At 35.2% G+C, this 23,231-nt stretch overlaps 1 protein-coding gene and 1 long non-coding RNA gene across 4 annotated transcripts in view; one reads left to right on the top strand and one right to left on the bottom strand.

Moving 5' to 3' along the window:
* Positions 1-23,231, bottom strand: part of KCNB2 (potassium voltage-gated channel subfamily B member 2) — a 504,753-nt gene that overhangs the window by 362,651 nt on the left and 118,871 nt on the right. The window lies entirely within an intron of this gene.
* Positions 2,383-3,637, top strand: LOC130458422 (uncharacterized). The gene is made up of 2 exons (XR_008917748.1): positions 2,383-2,472; positions 3,456-3,637. It is a non-coding gene; the product is annotated as an uncharacterized LOC130458422 (long non-coding RNA).

The raw sequence follows: 23,231 nt of genomic DNA, 5'->3' as shown, positions 1-23,231 counted from the left end.
ACAAAAAATATGAAGGAAGGGGACCTAGTTAAACTAGTTCTCAAATTACAATTTAAAATGATAACTGTAATAATCTAATACTGGCTAAGAAATAGAGTAGTGAATCAGTGGAATAGATTAGGTATTCAACACACAGCATTCAATTTCCAGAGATATTTAGAGTTCAATAAATCCAAAGATCCAAGCTTTTTGGGAAAAAATCATTATTTCACAAAAACTACTAGGAAAACTGGAAAAAAGCATGACAGAAACTAGACTTAGATCAACATCTCACACCATATACTAGGATAAAGTCAAAATGGTTACTTCATCTAGGAATAAAGGTTGATAACCTAAACAAATTATGGGAACATAAAAAAGCTTACCTGTCATACTTATGAATGAGGAAAGAATTTATGATTAAATAATACAAAGAGAACATTATGAAAAATTAAATGGATAATTTTGGTTCTACTAATTTAAAAGGTTTTATACAAACAAAAACAATGCAATCAAAATTAAAAGTGAAACAACAAATTTGGGGAAACAATTTATAGTGTCTCTGACAAAAGGCTAATTTCTCAGATATAAAAAGAATTAAGTCAAATTCATGAGAATACAATTGAAAAATAGCCAAAGGGTGGGTATGAAAAGGTAGTTGTCAGAGGAAGAAATTAAAATTGTCCCTATTCCTACGAAAAAACATTCCAAATCACTATTGATTAGAGAAATGCAAATTAAAAGAATTCTGAAATACTACCTCACTCCTATCAAATGTGGGAAAACTGGGACACTAATACACTGTTGGTGGTACTGTGAACTAATACTACTATTATGGGAAGGAATATGGAACCCAGGATCAAAGGGTCATAAAACTATAAATATACTTTGACCCAATAATACTATTCTTGAGTCTGTATTACAAAGAGACTTGAGGTAAAGTAAAAGGAACTATGTATACCAAAATATTTTTAGTGGATCTTTTAGTAGTGGCAAATAATTGGAAATTGAGAGATTGTCTATCATTTGGGGAACAGGTAAAGAAGTAATGTTATATGGGTATAATGAAATACTATTGGGCCATAAGAAATGATGACTAGGATGAGTTCCCAGAAAAACATGGAAATTTATAAAAACTGAATCAAATAGAATTGAGAAGAACCAGGAGGGCAATGTATATAGTACAATGATCAACTGTAAAGGATTAAACCATTATCAGCAAAGCAAGTTTTCAAATATTAAATGATTCACAGTTGATTATCATACATTATTACTATTACTATATACAATTTTCTCCTGATTCTGATTACTTCACTTTGCATCACTTCATATAAGTTTTTCCAGGGTGTGTGTGTGTGTGTGTGTGTGTGTGTGTGTGTGTGTGACTATCCTATTAGTAATATCTTATGGTACAATAGTATTCCATTACAACCATATACCACAACTTATTCAGTGATTCTGCAACTGATGGGCATCCCTTCAGTTTCCAGTTATTTGCCACCACATGAAGAGCTGCTGTAAATATTTTGGCACAGGTAGATCCATTCCCCCTATTTTTGATCTCTTTGAGATACAGACCTAGTAGTGGGTCAGAGGGCATGCATAGTTTGATGGCCTTTGGGCCCGGTTCCAGCTAGTAAGTTCCTTAGGTAGGTTTTAAATCCATGTCTTCTGATTCCAAGTCTAGGGCCCATTTCACTATGCAATGCTATCTTTCTTACCTATCATCTTGTTGCTCTCAAACAGGATTTTATTAGGCTCTATTGAAAGTTCAGTATTTGGTGTATAAAATCCAAAGAATTTCATAGATGGCAAAGGAATTAATATAATAAAAGGCCAGGTCCTTCTACCTAAATTCTTATTGGACAGCTTTTTTCTTTCAAGGGTTGCAAGCATACCATCTTACTTTATGGGTCTCCCACTCATCCATTTATTCATTCATTCATCCAGTCTTTATTAAATGCTTATTATGTTACACACTGAAAGAAATTCTGTGGGCACAGTGTTTAAATAAGCAATGATCTCTGCCCCTTTAGAGCTCATAGTATGGGAGTGGGGTCAGACACCCAAATAACTATTATTTGTACTACATGAAAATAGCATTAGACAGTTGCAAAGCAATCTGTTTCCTTTATCTAAGGCTGGTGGGGGTGGGGGTTGGGAAGAGGAATTTTAGTGCTACTCTCCCAGACATTGGGTAACTCAGAAAATCATATCTTCCAGCCAAATTCCAAGCTCAGAAATAATTTATTTCTGACTGTGAGTATCATTATAATAATATAGGTACCAACAAGCTACTTACTGTAATAGAGGCATGGGGAGAGAAAGAACTTATAAGACAAGATGCAGAAACCAGAGCTGAAGATCATCTGTCAATCAAGAACCAGAGTTCCAAATGGAATGTTTCTAGGAGTTGGCAGTTTGAGCTGACAGGGGTCTTGTCTTGGAGTCACTCTCTCTCTGGAGGTCGGAAAAGCTGACTGAAATACTCTGGTGAGCTGACTTGGTTTTGGGGGTTTTCTCTGGCTTTGGACAGTTGAAGTTGACAAGAAGGAAAACCTTGGTTTTTGAGTTGGTGGTCTATTTGAGAGTTGAGCTGGCCAGAAGAAACTGAGAGACTTTGAACTTTGCTTCTTTCTGGGGTTAAGCTGAGAGACCTTGCTGAATTTTGTGAAGAAGAAGAAAGAAGATTTTGAAAGGGCTGCTGTCCTCCATCTCCCTAACTGTCTAAGAGTGACACTTGTGACTTCCCAAACCCTCAATTTTACCTCAATTAGATTAGGGAAATCCTCATCCCCCTTACCTCAGTTTCCCATCCTGTTATCACAATAAACCCCTTACCTGAGAAAGAAAATTAGTATCTATTATAGTTCACTCAGGGGGGAGGGAAGAATTGGGAGGAGAGGGTGGCAGGTGGAAGAGGATTGGTTAAGGGAGAGAGTGAGGGAGGAAAGAGGTTAGGAAACAGATTGATCCATCAGCCATCAGTAGGGATCAGTAGGCAGACCCCAGAGTAAACCCCAAAGCAATTCCCCTGTGAACCAGCATCTCTGTGTGGCAGCAGTCCCTTGTGTACCAGTATCCCTGTTCTACCTCCATTACAAATAAGCAGCATTAGGTTCTTGTAGCAGCTCTCTAGTCACAAGCCAGAGAACAGCAGTCATTGTAAAAGAAACAGTTTGCCCTCTGTAGCAGTCCACCCCTAGCTATGGGCAAGGGAAACAGTATGTACAGATTGCCTTAGAAGAGAGCATGCTCAGTCTTGCACATGGCTGGGAAAGCCTCTGACCCTTGACCCCAGCTTCCCCCAGGTTAGGCGGGAACACAGGTTTCTTTGTGCTCACCTGGTTAAGAGAAACCACACCTATACCTTGTCATTAACCAATGAGAATCATCCCTATGTACTGTGTATATTTGCATATCAAAGATTATATATAGCCCAACAAGCTCCGCCTCTCTCTCTCTCTCTCTTTCAGGCTAGCTGATGGCTGCCCTGGCAGGAGCTTGGCCAAGCTCCATCTTTAATCTTTTTCTATCATCTCTCTGACCTGTGTGGTATTAAATGTGGATCTCTGGACTGGTAAAAGCCTTCGGAAGGGTCCTTTGATCAGAGCTTAGCTGTGGCTCATGGAAAATTAATAAAGACTCATTCCTGCCACCTCATATCTCTAATTTGACTCCATCATCCCCCTCGTGGTATCTAAAACTTCTATCCTGTCTCTATCTTCCTACCTTAAAGCTTCTCTCCCCTCTGAGGAAGCTTTACCCTCAGTTTACATTCTCTCATTTCAATAAGTAATAGGTTTCCTCAGTTCATTATTCTATTTCACTACACCTCCCCAACTTATACAATAATTAAATACTGATTGATAGATTAAATATTAAGTACCTTGATATATACCAGGCACTGTGCTAAGAGCTGATGATACAATAAAAGAGGCAAAAGACCATAACCCCTCAAGGATCTCACAATCTAACAAACAGGTAAATATTTTGTCTATATATCAAGGTATATGCCGAATATGAAGTGAATACAGATTATATGAAATAATTATCAGAGAGGATTAAATTAAAAAAGAAGTTTTGTTAGATTTTAAGGGTAAACTAATGGTTTTCTTTAAAGAGGTGACAGTCCATAGAAGATTGCAGAGATACCTACTTATCAATTGCATACAACAGTGATTTCAAACCCTTTGGGTTATTTAATCTTTTGATATCTCCTCCTCTACAACATGTATATAATGACTCAAAAGATACACCTAAACTAATCCTTAGAGTGATATAGGCTTATTTCTATATTAAAATGAGTTAAAAGTAAATTAAACTTGCTTTTAATATAATTTAATAATATCTTGAGAATATTTGTATAGGAATATACTTTCCTAAATCCAGGTCTGGGAATTATTGGTATTGGATTTAGGAACTATTATTTTCTAGGTCAATGACACGATTGAGAATGAAGGACTCATGGCCATTCCAGAATGACTCTTACTTTGGAAGTGCACCTACTGTTTTGGAAGAGGATCTAAGGAATATCAGGCTATGGGATTCTAATTTGGTAATGGCCACTGAGTATGCATTTCATGTAGAGTGGCTGTTCTATTAAAAATCCAAGAATGGGAAAAGGAGGAGGATATATTAGTACTTTTTTTTGAGAAAGAAGTACTTTACACATTACTTTCCCATTAATATTAAGTAAATGTTTCCTAATCAATGAAATTTTAGACCAGTTCCAGAGACTGTCATCATTACTAAATGTTAGCTCAGAATAATCACCAGGATCCCCATTATGCACTGTGAGGAGTTTAGGAAGGCTGTTGACTCTCCTTCCTGAAGTACTTCTCCTGCTGATTGATGACTCCAAAAGAATTTTATTCTGTCTCTTGGCCACACACAAAGTCCTATGATGCTGAGTGATCAATATAGAGACTCTAGATCCAGAGGAGAAGTAACTTAGATGATCTTTCTTCTTATATACAATATAGGCAGTCTTATTCTCATTAGAGGAAGGACCGGAGGCCTGAGAGAAAATCTGAAGAATGGAGGAGAAAGTTGTAATGCTCATGGAACATAGAATCAATTCTAGGAATCTCTGACCTATAAAGATCATTATTGCATTATTGTTGCATTAATTTACTGCAGAGATCTCAATTGTCGTAAGCCATACGTGCTATCTTTTCTTTCATAAAAGAGCAACAATGAGTGATATTTTTAAAGAATGTAATGATGTTATTATCCCTCCCCCATGTATTTTTTGCCCCAAGTGACAGTTCTGTTGTATCTTACTCACTCTTTACCTACTGTTCTGTTGACTAAAATAGGCCTATATGAAGAATGACTGGCGACTCAGGGCTTAGAGTATGTATGAAAAGAGATCTGGTCCCGGAGTCATAGGATCTGGTTTCCTAATCACTTATCTTCCTCCATGGATTTCAGTTTCTTCATTTCTAAAGTGAAAATGTTGAATTAGATGGCCTATGAGGAATGTTACATTTCTAGATCTATAATCCTGAAGCAAAAGAGGCTACATTTTTGCCTGGATGATTGAGAAGTATCACCAATTTCATCAAGGATATAAAAACTGCACAGTCACATTTCCATTTTCATCTGTAAGGAGGGAGCATTCACATAGATAAAACCACAGATTTCTAAACTAATATAGATGTAACTGTTAAACAATGAGACTGATTACACACAATACATACAAAGTAGCCAGTCCTTTATTGTTATGTCTGACTCTTCATGATCCCATTGAAATTTCCTTGCCAAAGATACTAAAGTGGTTTGACATTTTCATTTCTAACTCATTTTATAGATGAAGAAACTGAGGTAAACTGGGTTAAGTAACTGGGTTATATATCTAGTAACTGTCTGAGGAAATATTTGAACTCATGAAGATAGGTCTTCCTGACTTAAGGTCCAGATCTCTATCCACTGTGCAACCTGCCATTTACACTGATAACTTAATTTACCTAATTGTTCTAATTAGCACTGATGCCCAAGTCCTACACTTTTCTTGCTTCTGTATTTGTACACCCCAGCACTTGGCATAGTTCCTGGAAAATATTAAGTGTTTAACAGATTCATTCATTCATATATACATTCATTCATTCATTCATTCAATTTATTCATTCACTACTAGCTTTGGTAGATGACTTAGGCTGTCAACTTGTTGCTTACAGACATTTGGGGTCCTTAGTGAAATGGATTAAGAATAAATTAATTCTTGTTTGTGAAGAAAATTATTCTTTAGATTTTGCCAAGGGATCTGTGAAAGTATGCTTTTGATTCCTAATTCTTCTAAGTTGGCAACAACAACAACAAAAAAAACCACAGTAAGAACAAGATGATTTCTTTCTCTCATATTGAATTAAAAACAGATTCCACATTAATCAGTAACCATGGTCATGATACAAGGATAAACCAGAAGGTGAAATTCTACTGAGCAAGAGGCATTAAAAGAATAATTCACTTGGTATGAGGCAGGAATATTGCTATAATCATTAATCATTGTAATCATCAATACCTTCATCATTCATCATTATTGCCATTATTTCCATGATACTGATTTATAAAGAAGATAGTTTAAAGAATACAGGAAGGCATAGTTCATTGATAAAAGCCTCATTACCAATCCTTTTTTGGTGCCTGGTTTTAGGAATATATATCTATACCTATATGTCACTAGCATTAATTTTTTTCACATTTTAAGAGTAACTGAGATTTAGCATTAGTAATAAAGGACACTGAAATGATGCTTGAAAATTAGCAAAGAGCTTTACATATTTATCTTAGTCTCATTTGACAGATGAGGAAACTGAGGTAGTTAAAAGATTTTCCCACAGTCACATAATTAGGAGGTATCAAAAAGGGGGTTAGATATCAAGTCTTGTCTGCTCTCCACCCAATATTCTATTTACTAGGACACCCTATTTCTTTTCATAATTAAATCTAATTTAGCCTATAATTATATGTACTATGCACCTAGCACTGTTCTAAGTACTTTGGGGAAATAAAGATACAAATATATTATTATTTCTGTCAACAATATCTTAAGCTTTCTAAGACTAATTTTACACTAAAGAGAGGCCATATGACTTTGAGAGCAGAAATCTGGTCTAAAAGAAAGAATTAGATTTAATACCTATCTTTGACACATACTAGCTATGTAATCATAGAAAAGTAATTTAATCTCTGTTTCTCAGCAGAAAGAGTTTTCATTACCAGTAGGTCTCCACACTAATGAAATCATAGGACCATCACACTCTAAAAATATACTACAATAAGATACCAGAAAGTATTAACTATGACTTGAGGGCAGATGCCATGCATAACTATAGTATAATTGGTTTTAGGGATTGCATGAGTCATCTAGTTTTCCCAGCCTATATATCAAAATACATCTTCTGGTTTTATTTTCTGATATGATCAGTAGACCTTCCTGACCATTGAACACAACCCTTCATTTTGCAGGTGAGAAGACTTAAGTCTAGAGAAGTTAGGGACCTTGGACAGGGTCACATAACTAATAAACATCTAAGGGACTTTTCATACACTGTTCTTTCACCTTCCTAAACCAGTGTCCCATTCCCTCTACCAAAATGGCTCTCCCCTTTGCTTTTTTCTTTGACATTCAAAGATCAGTTTTGTTCTCTTTGCTTTCTTTGTACTTTAAAAGGCTTTTCCTCATTCTCTATACATAGATGCTTCTGAAGTAATTCAAATTAAAGACAGGAGAGAACTCAACTCATTTGCTCAAATGATAAATACAGATTTATCATCTAGTATATGCAAAATTGCTTCCTATACACTGAACCCAAATCTCTTTTCCTATAAAAGACCAGGGTCAACTTTCACTTTAGGTTTTAATTAGGAGTATATTTCTTTTGGGGGGGAGTGGGCATTTTATTTAATTAATTAATTTAGAATATTTTTCTGTGGTAACATGATTCATGTTCTATCCCTTCCTTCCCCTTACCCCCTCCTGTAGCCAACATGTAATTCCACTGGGTTTTACATGTGCCATTGATAAAGATATATTTCCATATTATTGTTATTTGCACTAGGGTGATCTTTAGAGTCTACATCCCCAATCATATCTCCATCAACCCATGTGATCAAGTAGTTGTTTTTCTTTTGCGTTTCTACTCTCACAGATCTTCCTCTGAATGTGGATAGTGTTCTTTCTCAAAAGTCCTTTAGAATTGTCCTGCATCATTGCATTGCTGCTAGTAGAGAAGTTCATTACATTCGATTGTGCCACAATGTATCAGTCTCTGTGTATGATGTTCTCCTGGTTCTGCTTCTTTCACTCTGCATCAATTCCTGGAGGTCATTCCAGTTCACATGGAATTCCTCCAGTTCATTATTCCTTTTAGCCTAACAGTATTCTATAAGCAACAGATGTCAAAATTTGTTCAGTCATTCCCCAATCAAAGGACATCCCCTCATTTTCCAATTTTTGCTAACAGAAGGAGTGTGGATATGAATATTCTTGTACAAGTCTTTTTTCCTTATTATCTCTTTGGGGCACAAACCCAGCAGCGCTATGGCTGGATCAAAGAGCAGGCAGTATTTTAAAGTCCTACGGGCACAGCTCCAAATTGCCATCCAGAATGGTTGGATCAATTCACAACTCCACAAGCAGTGCATTAATGTCCCAATTTTGCCACATCCCCGCCAACATTCATTACTTTGCTGACATGTTAGTCAATCTGCTAGTGTGAGATTGTACCTGAGAGATGTTTTGATTTTCATGTCTCTGATTATAAGAGATTTTAAAATTTTTTCATGTACTTATTGATAGTTATAATTTCTTTATCTGAAAATTGCCTATTCATGTCCCTTGCCCATTTATCAATTGGGGAATGGCTTGATTTTTTGTACAACTGATTTAGCTCCTTCTATATTTGAGTAATTAGACCTTTGTAAGAAGCTTTTGTTATAAATATTTTTTCCCAATTTGTTGCTTCCCTTCTAATTTTGGTTGTATTGGTTTTGTTTGTACAAAAACCTTTTACTTTAATGTAATCAAAATTATTTATTTTATATTTTGTCATTTTTTCTAACTCTTGCTTTCCCAAAGATCTGACAGGTATATTTTTCTGTGTTCACCTAATTTACTTAGTTTCCTTCTTTATATTCAAGTAATTCACCCATTCTGAGTTTATCTTGGTTTAGGATGTAAAGTATCTCTCCCATACTGTCTTCCAATTTTCCCAGCAGTTTTTATCAAATAGTGAATTTTTCTCCCCAAATCTGGAATCGTTGGGCATATCATAGACTGTCTTGCCTGAGATCTCTCACCCCATGTCTATTCCACTGATCCTCCTTTCTGTCTCTTAGCCAGTACCATATTGTTTCATTGACCACTGCTTTATAGTATAGTTTAAGATCTGGTACTGCTAGGCAACCTTTCTTCACAATTTTTTTTCATTATTTCCTTTAATATTCTTGATCTTTTGTTCTTCCAAATGAACTTTGTTATAGTTTTTTCTAACTCAATAAAAAAGTTTCTTGGTACTTTGATAGGTATGGCACTGATTAAGTAAATTAATTTGGGTAGGATTGTTATTTTTATTATATTAGCTCATCCTACCCATGAGCAATTAAAGTTTTTCCAATTGTTTATATTTAGTTTTAATTTTGTGGAACGTGTTTTGTAGTTGTGTCCATAAAATTCCTGTGTTCGTCTTGGCAGATGAATTTCTAAGTATTTTATATTGTCTAGGGTGATTTTATATGGAATTTCTCTTTCTAACTCTTGTTACCAGGATGTGTTGGAAATATATAGAAATGCTGATGATTTTTGTGGGTTTATTTTGTATCCTGAAACTTTGCTAAAGTTGTTGATTATTTCCACTAGCTTCTTAGTTGATTCTCTAGGGTTCTTTATGTAGACAATCATATCATCTGCAAAGAGTGATAGCATGGTCTCCTCATTGCCTATTTTAATACCTTCAATTTCTTTTTCTTCTCTAATTGCTCCTGCTGGTGTTTCTATTATCATGTTAAATAATAGAGGTGATAATGGCCATCCTTGTTTCACTCCTGATCTTATTGGGAAAGCTTCTAACTTATTCCCATTGCAGATGGTGCTTGATGATGGTTTTAAATATATACTGTTTAATATTTTTAGGAAAGGTCCTTCTATTACTAGACTTTCTAGTGTTTTCAGTAGGAATGGATGTTGTATTTTGTCAAAGGCTTTTTCTGTATCTATTGAGATAATTATGTGATTTTTATTGGTTTTCTTGTTGATATGGTCAATTATGTAGATGTTTTTTCTAATATTGAACCAATTATGTGGATGGTTTTTCTAATATTGAACCATCCTTGCATTCCTGGTATAAATCTCACCTGGTCATAAATGAATAACCCTCGTGATGACTTGCTGGAGTCTTTTTGCTAGCATTCTATTTAAGATTTTTGCATCTATGTTCATTAAGGAGATTGGTTTATAGTTTTCTTTCTCTGTTTTTGATCTACCTGGCTTTGGAATCAGCACCATATTTGTGTCATAAAAGGAATTTAGTAGAACTCCTTCTTTGCTTATTTTGTCATATAATCATAATAATCCATATGACAACTGGGATTAGTTGTTCTTTAAATGTTTGATAGAATTCACTTGTAAATCCATCAAGCCCTGAGGATTTTTCCTTAGGGAGTTCTTTGTTGGCTTGTTCAATTTCTTTTTCTGATGTGGGATTATTTAAATATTCTATTTCTTCTTCTGTTAATCTAGGCAATTTATATTTTAAAAAATATTCATCCATATCATCTAGATTGCCATATTTAAAGACATATAATTGGGCAAAATAGTTTTTAATGATAGCCTTAATTTCCTCTTCATTAGAGGTGAGGTCTTCCTTTTCATCTTTGATACTGATAATTTGGTTTTCTTCTTTCCTTTTTTTTAATTAGATTAACGTGTACTTTGTCTATTTTTTCAAAGTACCAGCTTTTAGCCTTATTTATTAATTCAATAGTTCTTTCACTTTCACTTTTATTAATTTCACCTTTAATCTTTAGGATTTCTAATTTAGTTTTATCCAGGAATTTTTAATTTGTTCTCTTACTTGTTTTTTAATTTGCATTCCCAATTCATTGATCTTTGTCCACCCTAATTTGTTAAAATATGCACTCAAGGATATAAATTTCCCTCTGAGTACTGTTCTGGTGGCATCCCATAGATTTTGATGGAATGGCTCATCATTGTCATTCTCTTCAATGAAATGATTAATTGTTTCTAAGATTTGTTCTTTGACTAACCCATTTTGGAGAATCATCATTTAATTTCCAATTAATTTTTGATTTGCCTCTCCATGTATCCTTACTAATTATTATTTTTATTGCATTGTGATCTGAAAAGTTTTCATTTATTATTTCTACTCTTTTGTACTTATCTGCCATGTTTTTATGCCATAGTACATGGTCAATCTTTGGGAATGTACCATGTGCTGTTAAAAAGAAGGTGTATTCCTTTTTGTCCCTATTTATTTTTCTCCACATATCTATTAACTCTAATACTTCTAAGATTTCATTTACAGCTCTTACTTCTTTCTTATTTATTTTTTAGTTTGATTTATCTAGATTTGATAGAGGAAGGTTAAAGTCTCCCACTTGTATAGTTTTTCTGTCTATTTCTTCCTTGAATTCCACTAGTTTTTCCTTTAGAAATTTGGATGCTATACCATTTGGTGCATACATATTGAGTACTGACATTTCCTCATTGTCTATACTGCTTTTATCAGGATGTAATTACCTTCCCTATCTCTTTAATCAGATATATTTTTACACTTTGGCTTTATCAGATACCATGATTGTGAGTCCTGTCTGCTTTTTCTCAGTTGATGCCCAATAGATTTTACTCAAAACATATGGTAGAATTTTGGTTTCTAATCCATTCTGCTATTTGCTTCCATTTTATGGGTGAGTTCATCCCATTCACATTCAGAGTTATGATTACCACCTGTATATTCCCCAACATTTTGATTTCCTCTCCTAGTCCTGCCCTTTCTTCTTTCACTATTTTCTTCTATAACAGTGGTTTGCTTTTAATCAAACCCCCTTATCTCTACCCTTATTTTACTTCCCTTTTGGCCCCCTCCATTTTTATTGACCTCTTTATATTTTAGGGTCTATTAAATTCCTCCCTCCCTCTCTCTCCCTCCCTTTGTGTACTCCTTGCCCCACTCACCCACCTTAGTTTTTCCCTCTCAACTTCCCTATAGAGTAAGATAGAATTCAATACCCCAATGGATCTAGATGTTCTTTCCTGTCAGAACTGATTCTAGTGAGAGTAAGGTTTGAGTATTACCTATTGACACTCTTTTCCTCTCCTTCTTCTAATAGTATTCTTCCCCCTCCCACTCCCATGTACCTCTTTGTGTAGTATAGATTATCCTAATTTTTTTATGCCTTCAAGTTTTTTTGGTGCCATCTTCTATTCCCCACCTTTTTTTCCCATATCATCCTAAACCACTTAATATTCCAATCTCTACCTATGAATAATTAAATATTGAGTACAATTTTTGAGAATTAAACTATCATTTTCCATAGAGGATATAAAGAATTACTTTATTGAAGCCCTTAAAGGAAAAAAAAGATAACAATTTCTCCCTCTTTCTTATTTACCTTTTCATGCTTCTCTTGGTTTTTGTATTTGGATATCAAATTTTCTGTTTAGTTCTGGTTTTTTCTTTACAAATATTTGGAAATCTTCCATTTTGTTGAATGCCCCTATTTTCCCCTGGAAAATTTTCAATTTTGATGGCTAGGTGATTCTTGGTTGTAGACCCAATTCTCTTGCCTTTCTGAATATCTTATTCTAAAACTTGAGGTCCTTTAGTGTGGAGGCTACCAGATCTGGTGTAGTACTGATTGCTGATCTTCAATTTTTGAATTTTCTCTTTCTAAATTCTTGTAATGTTTTCTCCTTAGCCTAGAAGTTCTTGAATTTGGCAGTTACATTCCTGGGGGTTGTCTTTTGAAAATTTAATTTAGAGGGTGAAATATGGACTCTTTCAATGTCTATTTTGCCCTCTTGTTGAAGAACATCAGGGCAGTTTTCTTGGATAATTTCTTGTAGTATGATGTCAAGGTATCTGTTTGTTTCCAGGTTTTCAGGTAGGCCTATGATTCTCAAATTGTTTCTTCTAGATCACTTTTCAAGATTGGTCATTTTCTCAGTGAGATATTTTATGTTTCCTTCCATTTTGTCAATCTTTTGACTTTACTTTATTGATTCTTGCTGTCTTGTGAGATTGGACAAGCTTCTACTTGTCCAATTCTAGTCTTTATAGACTGGTTTCCCTGTATAATCTTTTGATTTTCCTTTTCAGTTTGGTCTATCCTGCTTTTCATGACTTCCAGTTGGTCATTTCTGGTCTTCAATTTGCTTATCATTTAATTTGATTTCTGGACTTTGATTTCTAAGTGTGATATTCTGTCTTTTAAACTATTATTCTCTTTTTGAACTATTTCCCACCTTTCTTGCCATTTTTTCCTATCTTTTTAACTTGGTTCTCAAATTCCAGCCTGATTCCTTGGAGAGCTTGTGACAGATTTCAATTTTTTTTGGAAAGTTTGGATGTGTTTGCTTGTTTGTCATCCTTTGCTGTCTCCTCTGTAGTTTGTTGTTTCTCTAAGTAGAAATTATTCAGAGTCAAAAGATTTTTCTTATTATTTTTGCCATTTCTTGGGCATTGTTGACTATTGCTATGTTAGTTTTTCCTTCCCTTCTCAGCCAGAAGTCTGAGTGGGGAGGGTAGGCATAACTCTGTGTATTGAGCTTCAACATGGTTTTGCCCTGAATCTATTTTTGGAGTCTCCACAGCAGTATCTGCTGTGTGTAGCCTTGAGCTGTCTCTTGGCCCAAGATCCATGCTCCTTAGCTTCCTGTGGATCCAAGTCTTGCTGTTCTTAAAGGCAAGTCTGCAGTGGCCCCAGACCACTCCTGAGAACCTAGAGATTGCCCTGCAGATGTCTGAGTGTAGAGGGTGTGCATGTCACCACGTTGAGTTCCAGAGAGCTTTTTGCCTTGAGGCTATTCCTCCAGTTTCTGTGGTGTCTGCTATGATCTACCCTTCTCTGCCCAGTCTCCATGCCCTACCTCCACATTTCCTCAGTTTCCTGGGGTCCCTAGTCTTGCTGCTCTTAGGGATAAGTCTGTGGTGGCTTCAGTGAGCTACCTTCAGAGAACCTAGAGGTTGCCACACACTGGCTCCGGCTCTAGGACTGTAGGTGGAGTATGGGTAGGGTGATTAGCTTGTAGGGTGATTAGCTTGCCTCTTGGTGGGAGTTATTTCACTCCCTTTTAGTGTGGAAATGCCCAAACTTTGCCTACCTTCTGTTCTGCACCCTATTGTAGAGCCCCTTCAGTCATCTGACCTTGATTTTGTCCTTGTGAGGCACCCTGTCTCAATCAGTGGAAAGGAGAGGAAGAGCACTGCCTCTGCTCTGGGACCATCTTAACCTGGAAGTCTAGGAATATATTTCAGATCATATCCTTCTTATACTTTTGTTCAAAAAAATTGAGGATAAATTTCTATTATAGGGAATTTTGATGTTTTGTTTTTAAACTAGTTATATTTTTGATCCATGGATGAAGAGTAGGTTGGATGAAGATCTATTGTCTAAGTGACAAAACAATTTTTGCAAAAGATGCTTGAAATTGATGAAGATTATCCAGTAAAATTTATATGGATGAACCATGTCTGGGCCTTTAGCCAAGATCCTGCTCTGCCTTTTATCACTGATTTGTGTGCCTCAGAGAGGCCTTCATTGACTTCAGGGAGCAAAAAGGCTCTGTGGATTTTAATGTTAAGTAATTTTTAACAGTGGGGATTTAATGAGGATGATAAATATTTTCAATCCATAATTCCACTTCACACTGCTTTTGTCTTCCAACATTACCTTAATCAAAATGCAACTTTAAAAAGACTTACCCAAAGAAAAACACTTATTGCTTCTCTGGCTAAGGAGCTTCTTCCAATTTTTAAGTAACAAATTGTTTATTTATTGAAATAATGGCTTTACTCAACTGTTGGCTAAATGAGTTATAAATAGGAATAGGAATCCTCGTACACATAATCATCTTTCAGCTATGACTTGTGGGATAATGAAATATGACATATTTCTATGCTCTAAGAAAAGAGTCTAACTCTTTTTCAACAAAAGAAAAAAGTGGTATTAGGCTGAAAATTTTCTTCTTTTACTCTTCAGCTTGTTTAAGTTTTCTGAATGAACATGACAACACTCAAGAGAGAAGATTCTTCTAATGTTTCTCACAATCTCATGACGTGATAATTCCAGGTTTGGGAAAGTAAACAACAATTTTGACACCAAATGTTGTGTCATATATATCCTAGTAGCATCTGTCTCCTAAAGAGTACTTGGCTGCCATACAATACATATAAAAGTTCTATTTGGGGAAATTAAAATGAAAGTCCTCTCTCTCTCACCTGCTCTGTCACTGTCCATCTCTGTCTGTTTCTCTCTGTCTCTCTCCCTCTCATTATATATATATATATATATATATATATATATATATATATATATATATATATATGAAATATTTTCTGATTAACAGCAGAGAGTTTGGCTATGTCTCCAGAAAGAATGATAAAATTGGAATTTCCAGGAAAATGACTACAAGGAAACTTGGCAAAGTCTGGCCCTTCTAGATCTGCCAGTTAATTCTGTGGCCAGATCTCCATTGCCACCAATTTCCATAAGAAAAAACAAATCAATTTTTAAAAAAATATGAATTGCCCCTGAATCACTTGGGTAATCCAATCAACCCTTTTTCCTGTAAAGAACTGACATCAGAATCCTGAATGAACCAGAATAGAAGTGTCAAACTTCTTGCAAAACTTCTGAGAGTTTCAGTTGAAATAAAATTAACTCAGTATTATAAATATTAAATATTTATTAATATAACAAATACAATACCAACAAAATAAACATTAATAATCATTTAATTATATTAAAATGCAATTGGAAAATTCTTAACAAAATAAAAATGCAAAAAAATCCATAGATAATGTTGATTTTTGGTTTTCTGAGTCAAGATGAGTTATAGGTATCCATTTCTATTTGAGTTTGATTCCACTTGATCAGAGAACACATGTACTATGCACATACCCTTAATTTTGTTCAGGTCCTAATACAATGTTGGACTCACAATAGATGCTTAATAAGTGCTTGTAGAGTGAATGAAAGATATCATATATAGTTAATTGCATTAAAATTCTCCCAAATACATAATTATATTTTCCTGTGTATATATATATATATATACATACATATATGTATATATAATTGCTTCAAAAATTTAATTTATTTGACTTTTTCATTTATCAAGATGGGCTATGATGATCTCTAGCACGATTATTTTGTAACTCATAGGATTTCCATTATTTCAGGATCAGTCTCAGTATTGGCATTTCATTGGCTGAGTCAATGCTTCATATCTGCTATTATGAAGAAGTCAGTACTAGTAGAAAGGGGAAATATTTGTCCCTTGCCAAGAAAACCAAAACCCTTGAAAGAGAAAATAAAGAAAAAAAATAGAACAATTCAACTTCCTCAGAAAAACTAATTCTTAGTGAAGATAAGAATAGTGTCAGGTAAATTAAAATAATCTACAAAGTGAACGACAGGAAGCAAAAACAGCCTGTATACCCCAATTTGAGGACCATCCAAGAATCCTAGAACACATACACATATATATAACTCTTCTTCCAAAATTTGTGGGAGCTCCCACAAATATCCACTTTCACCCGTACACATACCTTCTTTCTTTTGCTTTCGGGCACATGTATACCCTCAGAGACATGATTCTTGGCAAGTTCCCTCTCACTCTCATAGAATAATGACACTATAGAGTAGGTAATTTGATAGTTGAAAAGGTTCTTAGCTTGGTGAGTGATCAGAGTGAGGAAGAGGGGCAGAGACTAAAAAGGGCATGATGGACACAATAGGAAAATAAGAGGAAAAAAAGTGGGTTATACTTAAAAGATAACAAATTGAAAAGCTGGTACTTTAGGTTGCTACCTTAGTACATTGCCACATGGAGAAATTAAAAACTTAAAGCAGTCCTTCAAATGACCTTGTATAGATGCAAAAAATTGAATAATTACAAGTTAATGTTCACAAGTTTTGAGTTATTCAAAATTTTTCTTTTGTCTCCTTTCACCACGTAAATTCAAAAGATATTTCATATTTTTGTCCCTATACTCAGGCCCTCTCTTCTCCAATTCATTCTTCACAAAAATGTCAGACTGATAGCCCTAAAACAACCCTGACCTTCAGTTCCACTACTCAGGATACTTCAATAGCTTCCTATTATCATTAGGATAAAGTATAAATTCTTATTTGATATTTGAAGCCTTTTCCAATCTAACTCCAACTTTTCTTTTTAAGTTGATTTACACATAATTCCTTCTCATATCGCTTATGCTACATTCCAGACAAACAATATTAGTTGATGTTCCCCACTCCCTCTCTTCTTATCTCTGTAACAACATCCCTCCTTATGTTATCTCCTTGGATACTCAACTCCAGGAAGCTGCCTGATTCAACTTGTGAGTGCTTTCCATCTATTTTTTTACCATAGAAATTACTTTGCATTTATTTATTCAGGTACATGGATAGGTGGAACAGCAGGAAGAATGCTGGGCTGGGTATCTGGAAGACATCTTCCTGAGTTCAAAACCAACCTTGGCAATGTGACCCTCAGTAAGTTGCTTAACCCTATTTGTCTCAATTTCCTCATCTACTAAATGAGCAGGAGAAGCAAATGTCAAACCACTCCAGTATCTTTGCCAAATAAACCCTGAAATGGGGTCATGAAGAGTTGGCCCAACTGAATGACAACAGAATCCATTTACATGTTTCCCCCCAAAGAATGTCAGTTTTTTAACAGAATGTAAATATCCATTCTGAGAGCAGGAATAATCTATCTTTGCCTTCCTATCCACAGTGCCTAGAATAGTGCCTGCCATTCAATATGTGCTTAATAAATGTTTGTTGAATACCCTTATACTCAGGTTAAATGAAATGGGAATGGAATACTGGGATATTCTTTAGAGGTATACCTTCTTGAGGCATTTCAGCAGCTCAAACCTGCCCTACCTTTCTAACTATCAAAGATGAGACCTGTTATCACCAGGAGGACCATCTGTTCTGAGAAAGGCAGCTGTTATTCCTTCAACTCCAATTTGCTGAAATGCCTATAATTTAGTCATCCCAGGTTGCTCTTATTAATTGGCAATTACATTATATCATCATCTTTAGGATTTTATAAATCACCACAGAGATAAAAAGTTCAAGTGTGTTTAAGAGGATTACTGAGAGTACGAAGGGGTCATCAAAGTTCTCAATCAGGTTTTGATTTTTCTTGCACACCTGGATATACTAGATTAGTGGGGAATACTGATGTGAGGTGCCTATAGCATTTCCCTAACTTCTGTTACAGGTTGCATGAAGTCAAAGGCATTAGGTGGGAGTTCTGGGTTTCAGTCACCTCTCTAAGGGGTTTAGGGAAGGACAAAAAAGCAGGCTCCCTTAGCAGTGTCAACCTAGAAATAGAAGCCCAGACCCTTGAATCCCAAAGTAAATTGATCTGGAAGCAAAAGGAATGAAAAGCCAGAATATTTATTTATGGTTTACTCCACTACAAATACAAATGCTTTAAATGGATAAAGTTTTCTTCAAACTCAAGCAAGAAGCCTCTTTTGTGCTAAATGTAAAGAAGAATAATGCATAACTTTACAAGGGAAAGAAAAAATACAGCAGAAATGGTTCCATGATATGAAATGATCTGTAGATCAAAAAAGGACAATGATGGAAAAGGGTATATGATATAAAAACCTTTGAACAATGTGAAAATGAACTAAATTTAGCAACACATTTTTGGAAGTCATTTTCAGGCTCTACCATGAATTTTTCCATTGCTTAAGCTTGTGTCCCTCAAATAAAAGATATTTTGATAACTTTATCTCAACATAATTCATTTCCTTTGTAATTCTATATATTTTCATTTATGTATTTAAGACCATTATCCTTTGAAGGGAATCTATGGATTTTATCCATTTGCCAAAAGATTCCACAAGACAAAAAAGGTTAAGACCCCTGGTCTATAATTTTCTACCATAAGAGTAGGTTTTTTAAAAGCATTTGTATAAAAATACAATTATATCAGCTAAAAACTATTGCAGATTGCTGTAGTCATAGCAGAAAGTCTTATTTAAAGCAGGCAGAGAGAGGAAGTTTTTAAAGCAGGGTACAGTATTCTCCCATCTAATAAGGCAAAAGGATTACCCTGTTGACCTTTAAGGGAAAATAAAGTTACCTATTTGGCTTCCATATCTCTAAATGAAAGTTTCATAGACTTAGAGGAAATATTAGAGATCATCTAATCCATCCTTGTCATTGTTTAGATAAGGAAGCTGAGACCTAGAGAATTTCAATGACTCAGAAAGAGACACAGAGATTGAATGGAAGAGACAATATTCAAACTCGGGTCTTCTGTGTCCTTCCTCCAACTCCAACATTCTTTCCACCATGCTATAGCTATGTATTTGGAATCCAATCTCATTTTTACTTGTATATCATTGCGGCATGGCCAAAGAACGTCAAATAAACAAATTATTTTTCAAACAAATTACACAATGCTGTCTTTATCTGAAATTGAATTGATTTGCATTGCCATTAGTTTTCTTCCCTGGAAATATGTGGCAACTTTGTACTTACTATCCCATTGTCTTAATCTAACTGTTCAAAGAAGAGTATTTACAAATATCCAAACGATGAGATAAACTTCTTCACTAAGCGACAACTTGCTTTCTAAACAGAGAGCTAATTCAAGTTTTTCTCTTTTTAGTAGATAGTTTGGGGTCTGAGAAGGAGAAAAGTCAGCATTCACGAGAAAACTCCCTCATGATAGTTTTGAGAACCCAAGAATGTTTTCAGACATGGAGGATTCACTGTTTGCTGCCAGACAGTCTTGTCTCCTGCCAAGCTCTCTATTGTAGAGAAAGGGCGTGAGAATATTTATTCAGAATCAGATCCAGGGGTTAGGGAATACTGACTTCTATTTTTGACTTTGCCATTCACTTACTTAGTGATCAAGAGGTTCCTTAACCTGTTTATGTGTTGGAGCTTTTGCCAAGAAAATCGAACTATTTTAACCTATCCTGAGGCACTGGCTGGAATGCTGCTGTATGAATACACACACTGCTATTTACTATCTCTCCATTCTCTTTACTATTCTTTGGGTGGATGGAAAAGCACAAGCCTCAGCCCCTGAAGACAAAGCCATCAATCAATCAACAAGCACTTATTATGCCTGTAATGCCTGAGTATCTGGGAATACAGAGAGGAAATTAAGCAGTCTCTGCCCTTAAGAAGCTCAGGGAAGTTAACCTGGAATGGGGGAGATATGTATTGATAAATATATGCCAAATATTGTCAACATCAATGCAAAGCAGTTTGGTTTGGGTTCTGGTCTTCTGCAGTTCCCTAACATCTGAATAGAGGCTTGATGGATGTGAACACACCATTTCATAAGAGGATGTGCTGAAGGAATTGGGGATATTTAGGCAGGAGAAGAGGGGATTTAAGGGGACAGTGAAAGCGACCTTCAAGAGTTTTCAAGGTTATTATATGAAAGAGGGAATGTATTTGCTTTTCTTATCCCCAAAGGCAGAACTCAGAGTAATGCTTGGAAGTTCCACAGAGGTAGACTTCGGTTTCATGTAAGGAAAAAATTCCTAACGATTAAAGTTATCCAAAGACGAGTGGACAGTCATAGAAAGTAATCAGAAACCTCTCATTGAAGCCGAGCTCTCTAAGTTAAAGGGGGTGGTGGTGGTAATGATACCACTTGTTGGGGATATAAAGAGATATTGTTGAGGCACAAATTGGACTTGATGGACTCTTGATAGCCTTCCAAAACAGATTCTACTCTTCTGTGATTCATGGTTATTGCCTCTGTAGTCATAGACTCAGCTGCATCAAAGCTGATACATTTTAGAGCTGATCTTTAGACCCCTAAAAGAAATATAACACTATGCAACCACAATGAACATCTTCAGAGAATCAAAAAAAAAAAAGATGCACTTGTTGGTTAGATCTTTTCAAGTTGCAACATTTAATTCAAACTGACAAACATTTATCAAATGCCTTCTATACATAGATCACTGTGCTCAGTGCTGATGGATATACAAGATTTAGATAAGAAAATATCTCCACACTAGGAAGGCACAAAGCAGAAGAAGAATTATATAAAGACCCAAAGTGGCATAATGTAGGGAACAGTGGCTTTAAAACCAGCAAATCTGAGTTCTAGTCCTTTTTTTTTTGCCACTTGGCAAAGGTCAAAAGTGATAAAAGCAGAAGGAAGTCAATTAGCTTTTGTGAGGCAGAGTTTTTGCATATATAAAATAATACATGTCTGGCCTACCTCCCAGAGTTTTCACGATGACTGAATAAGGTAAGAGTCGTAAAAGTGCTTTGAAAACTATGAAATATTTTATAAAAATAAGTATTATTAAAACAGAACAAGGCATTTGTACCTTTAGAGATAAACTTGTGCTATGCTTTCTTCATTCTCATTGTTCTTTTCATATTTTTCTTTTCATATTTTTCTTTTCAAACTTATAATTTTCTTTTAAAATATTTATTCTAAATTTCATAAAGAAAAAATCAAAATAGACAAAATTTTAATAGGATTGCATTTTAAAATGTAAACTTCAATATTTATCATTTTTGAAGTAATATATATATATATATATATTGAATGAAATACTAACAAATCTTGCCACTTTCTTCAATGTCCTCGTCTGAACTTTTTTCTTACATATGTTTTTTTTTCTGATTTTGTTACTGTTTTTAAATATAATTTCATCATTATGAGGAGTTCCCCCTATGGAAAAACCCTCCATTACTGCAGATCTTACTTCATCACAAATTTGTAATTTTGTTGAGTTGTTTTTTGGACTCTAAGGGTGGTCCTCTGTCCCCTATTTCATGATGCTTCTCTGTTGCTATTATTCTCTTTATTTTTTTTAACAGATGCAGTGGAAGAGGAAGCATGAAGTGGAAATGATGGAGATAACCACTGTATTTACCAAAGCACATTTCCAACATCTCTACAACTTAAAAGCTTTTTGAAATTTCATGAGTGAAATTGTAATCTAAGTGACTTTCTGAGAGTCACAAAAGTTTTGGTGAACTCAGCTCATCATGACTTTTTCAGTGAATTCCTTACACCAATGTAAGACTAGGTCTAAACTAACAAAAAAAATAGTCAGCATACATAATTTTCTGAGCCTTCTTTCATTATTCCTTCACTTCCCCCTCACTCTTCCCATATATTTTTGTATTCTTCATATTTGCTATTTTTTGCTACTCCCTTCCTTCTTTGGTCCAGACTTGGCTTGTTGTGTTTTATTATGGGAATATGATATTTTGCTACATTAATATACTGAATTTAGCTCAGTTGTACTCTGACTGAATTGTCCTCATATTTTCTTTTACATAATCTCATAATTTCAGCTCCATTCTTCCAGTGACTATGCCCCTTCTTATCTCTTTCTGTTCCATTGTTTGCCCCTTATGGCCAGCTTTTGTCATTATCAGGCTATTTATCATATGAAGGCTTTATTTTGTTATGTGGGCTCATCTGTGGTATTAGTTTTCCTTTTTATGGTGCTTTAAAATGATGCCCTTCTCTTATCACCTAAGGGCACAAGTATAATAAAATCAGTCATTAAATCATTTCCAATTATATAGAAGCAGGGACTATAAAAATAGAAGCTGGCAATGTACGCCAGCACATCAGCTCATGTACTCAAGGGGTAACATCTAGAGAAAGGCCAGTCTTTCTCTAGACCTCCTTTGAGGGCAGTGACAATGTTTTGGATGGCAAGCAGCCAGGCAAGGGGAAAGAGCATGAGACTTGTGGTCAGAAGATCTGAGTTTAGGTCCCAGCTCTGCCACTAGTAACTCTGTGGCTTTGAGGAGTCAGTTACTTCACATTTCTGAATCTACTTTATTATCTTTTCCATGGATTTAATAATACACTGGCTACCTATCTCACCTACTAGGGCTCTTGTGGAAATCAAATGAAAGCATATGTAAATAAAGCATTTTATAGCCATTCTAAAGCTCTGTGTAACATGTTGTTACCATGATTAATCCTAGTGATGGGGGTATTGAGGGGACTTCCATTAATTGGCAGACAT

The sequence above is a fragment of the Monodelphis domestica genome, chromosome 3 (assembly GCF_027887165.1).
Source record: "Monodelphis domestica isolate mMonDom1 chromosome 3, mMonDom1.pri, whole genome shotgun sequence".
In the NCBI taxonomy this organism is placed as follows: domain Eukaryota; kingdom Metazoa; phylum Chordata; class Mammalia; order Didelphimorphia; family Didelphidae; genus Monodelphis; species Monodelphis domestica.
The sequence above is the reverse complement of the archived record's forward strand: the minus strand, read 5'-3'. Positions and strand labels throughout refer to the sequence as shown.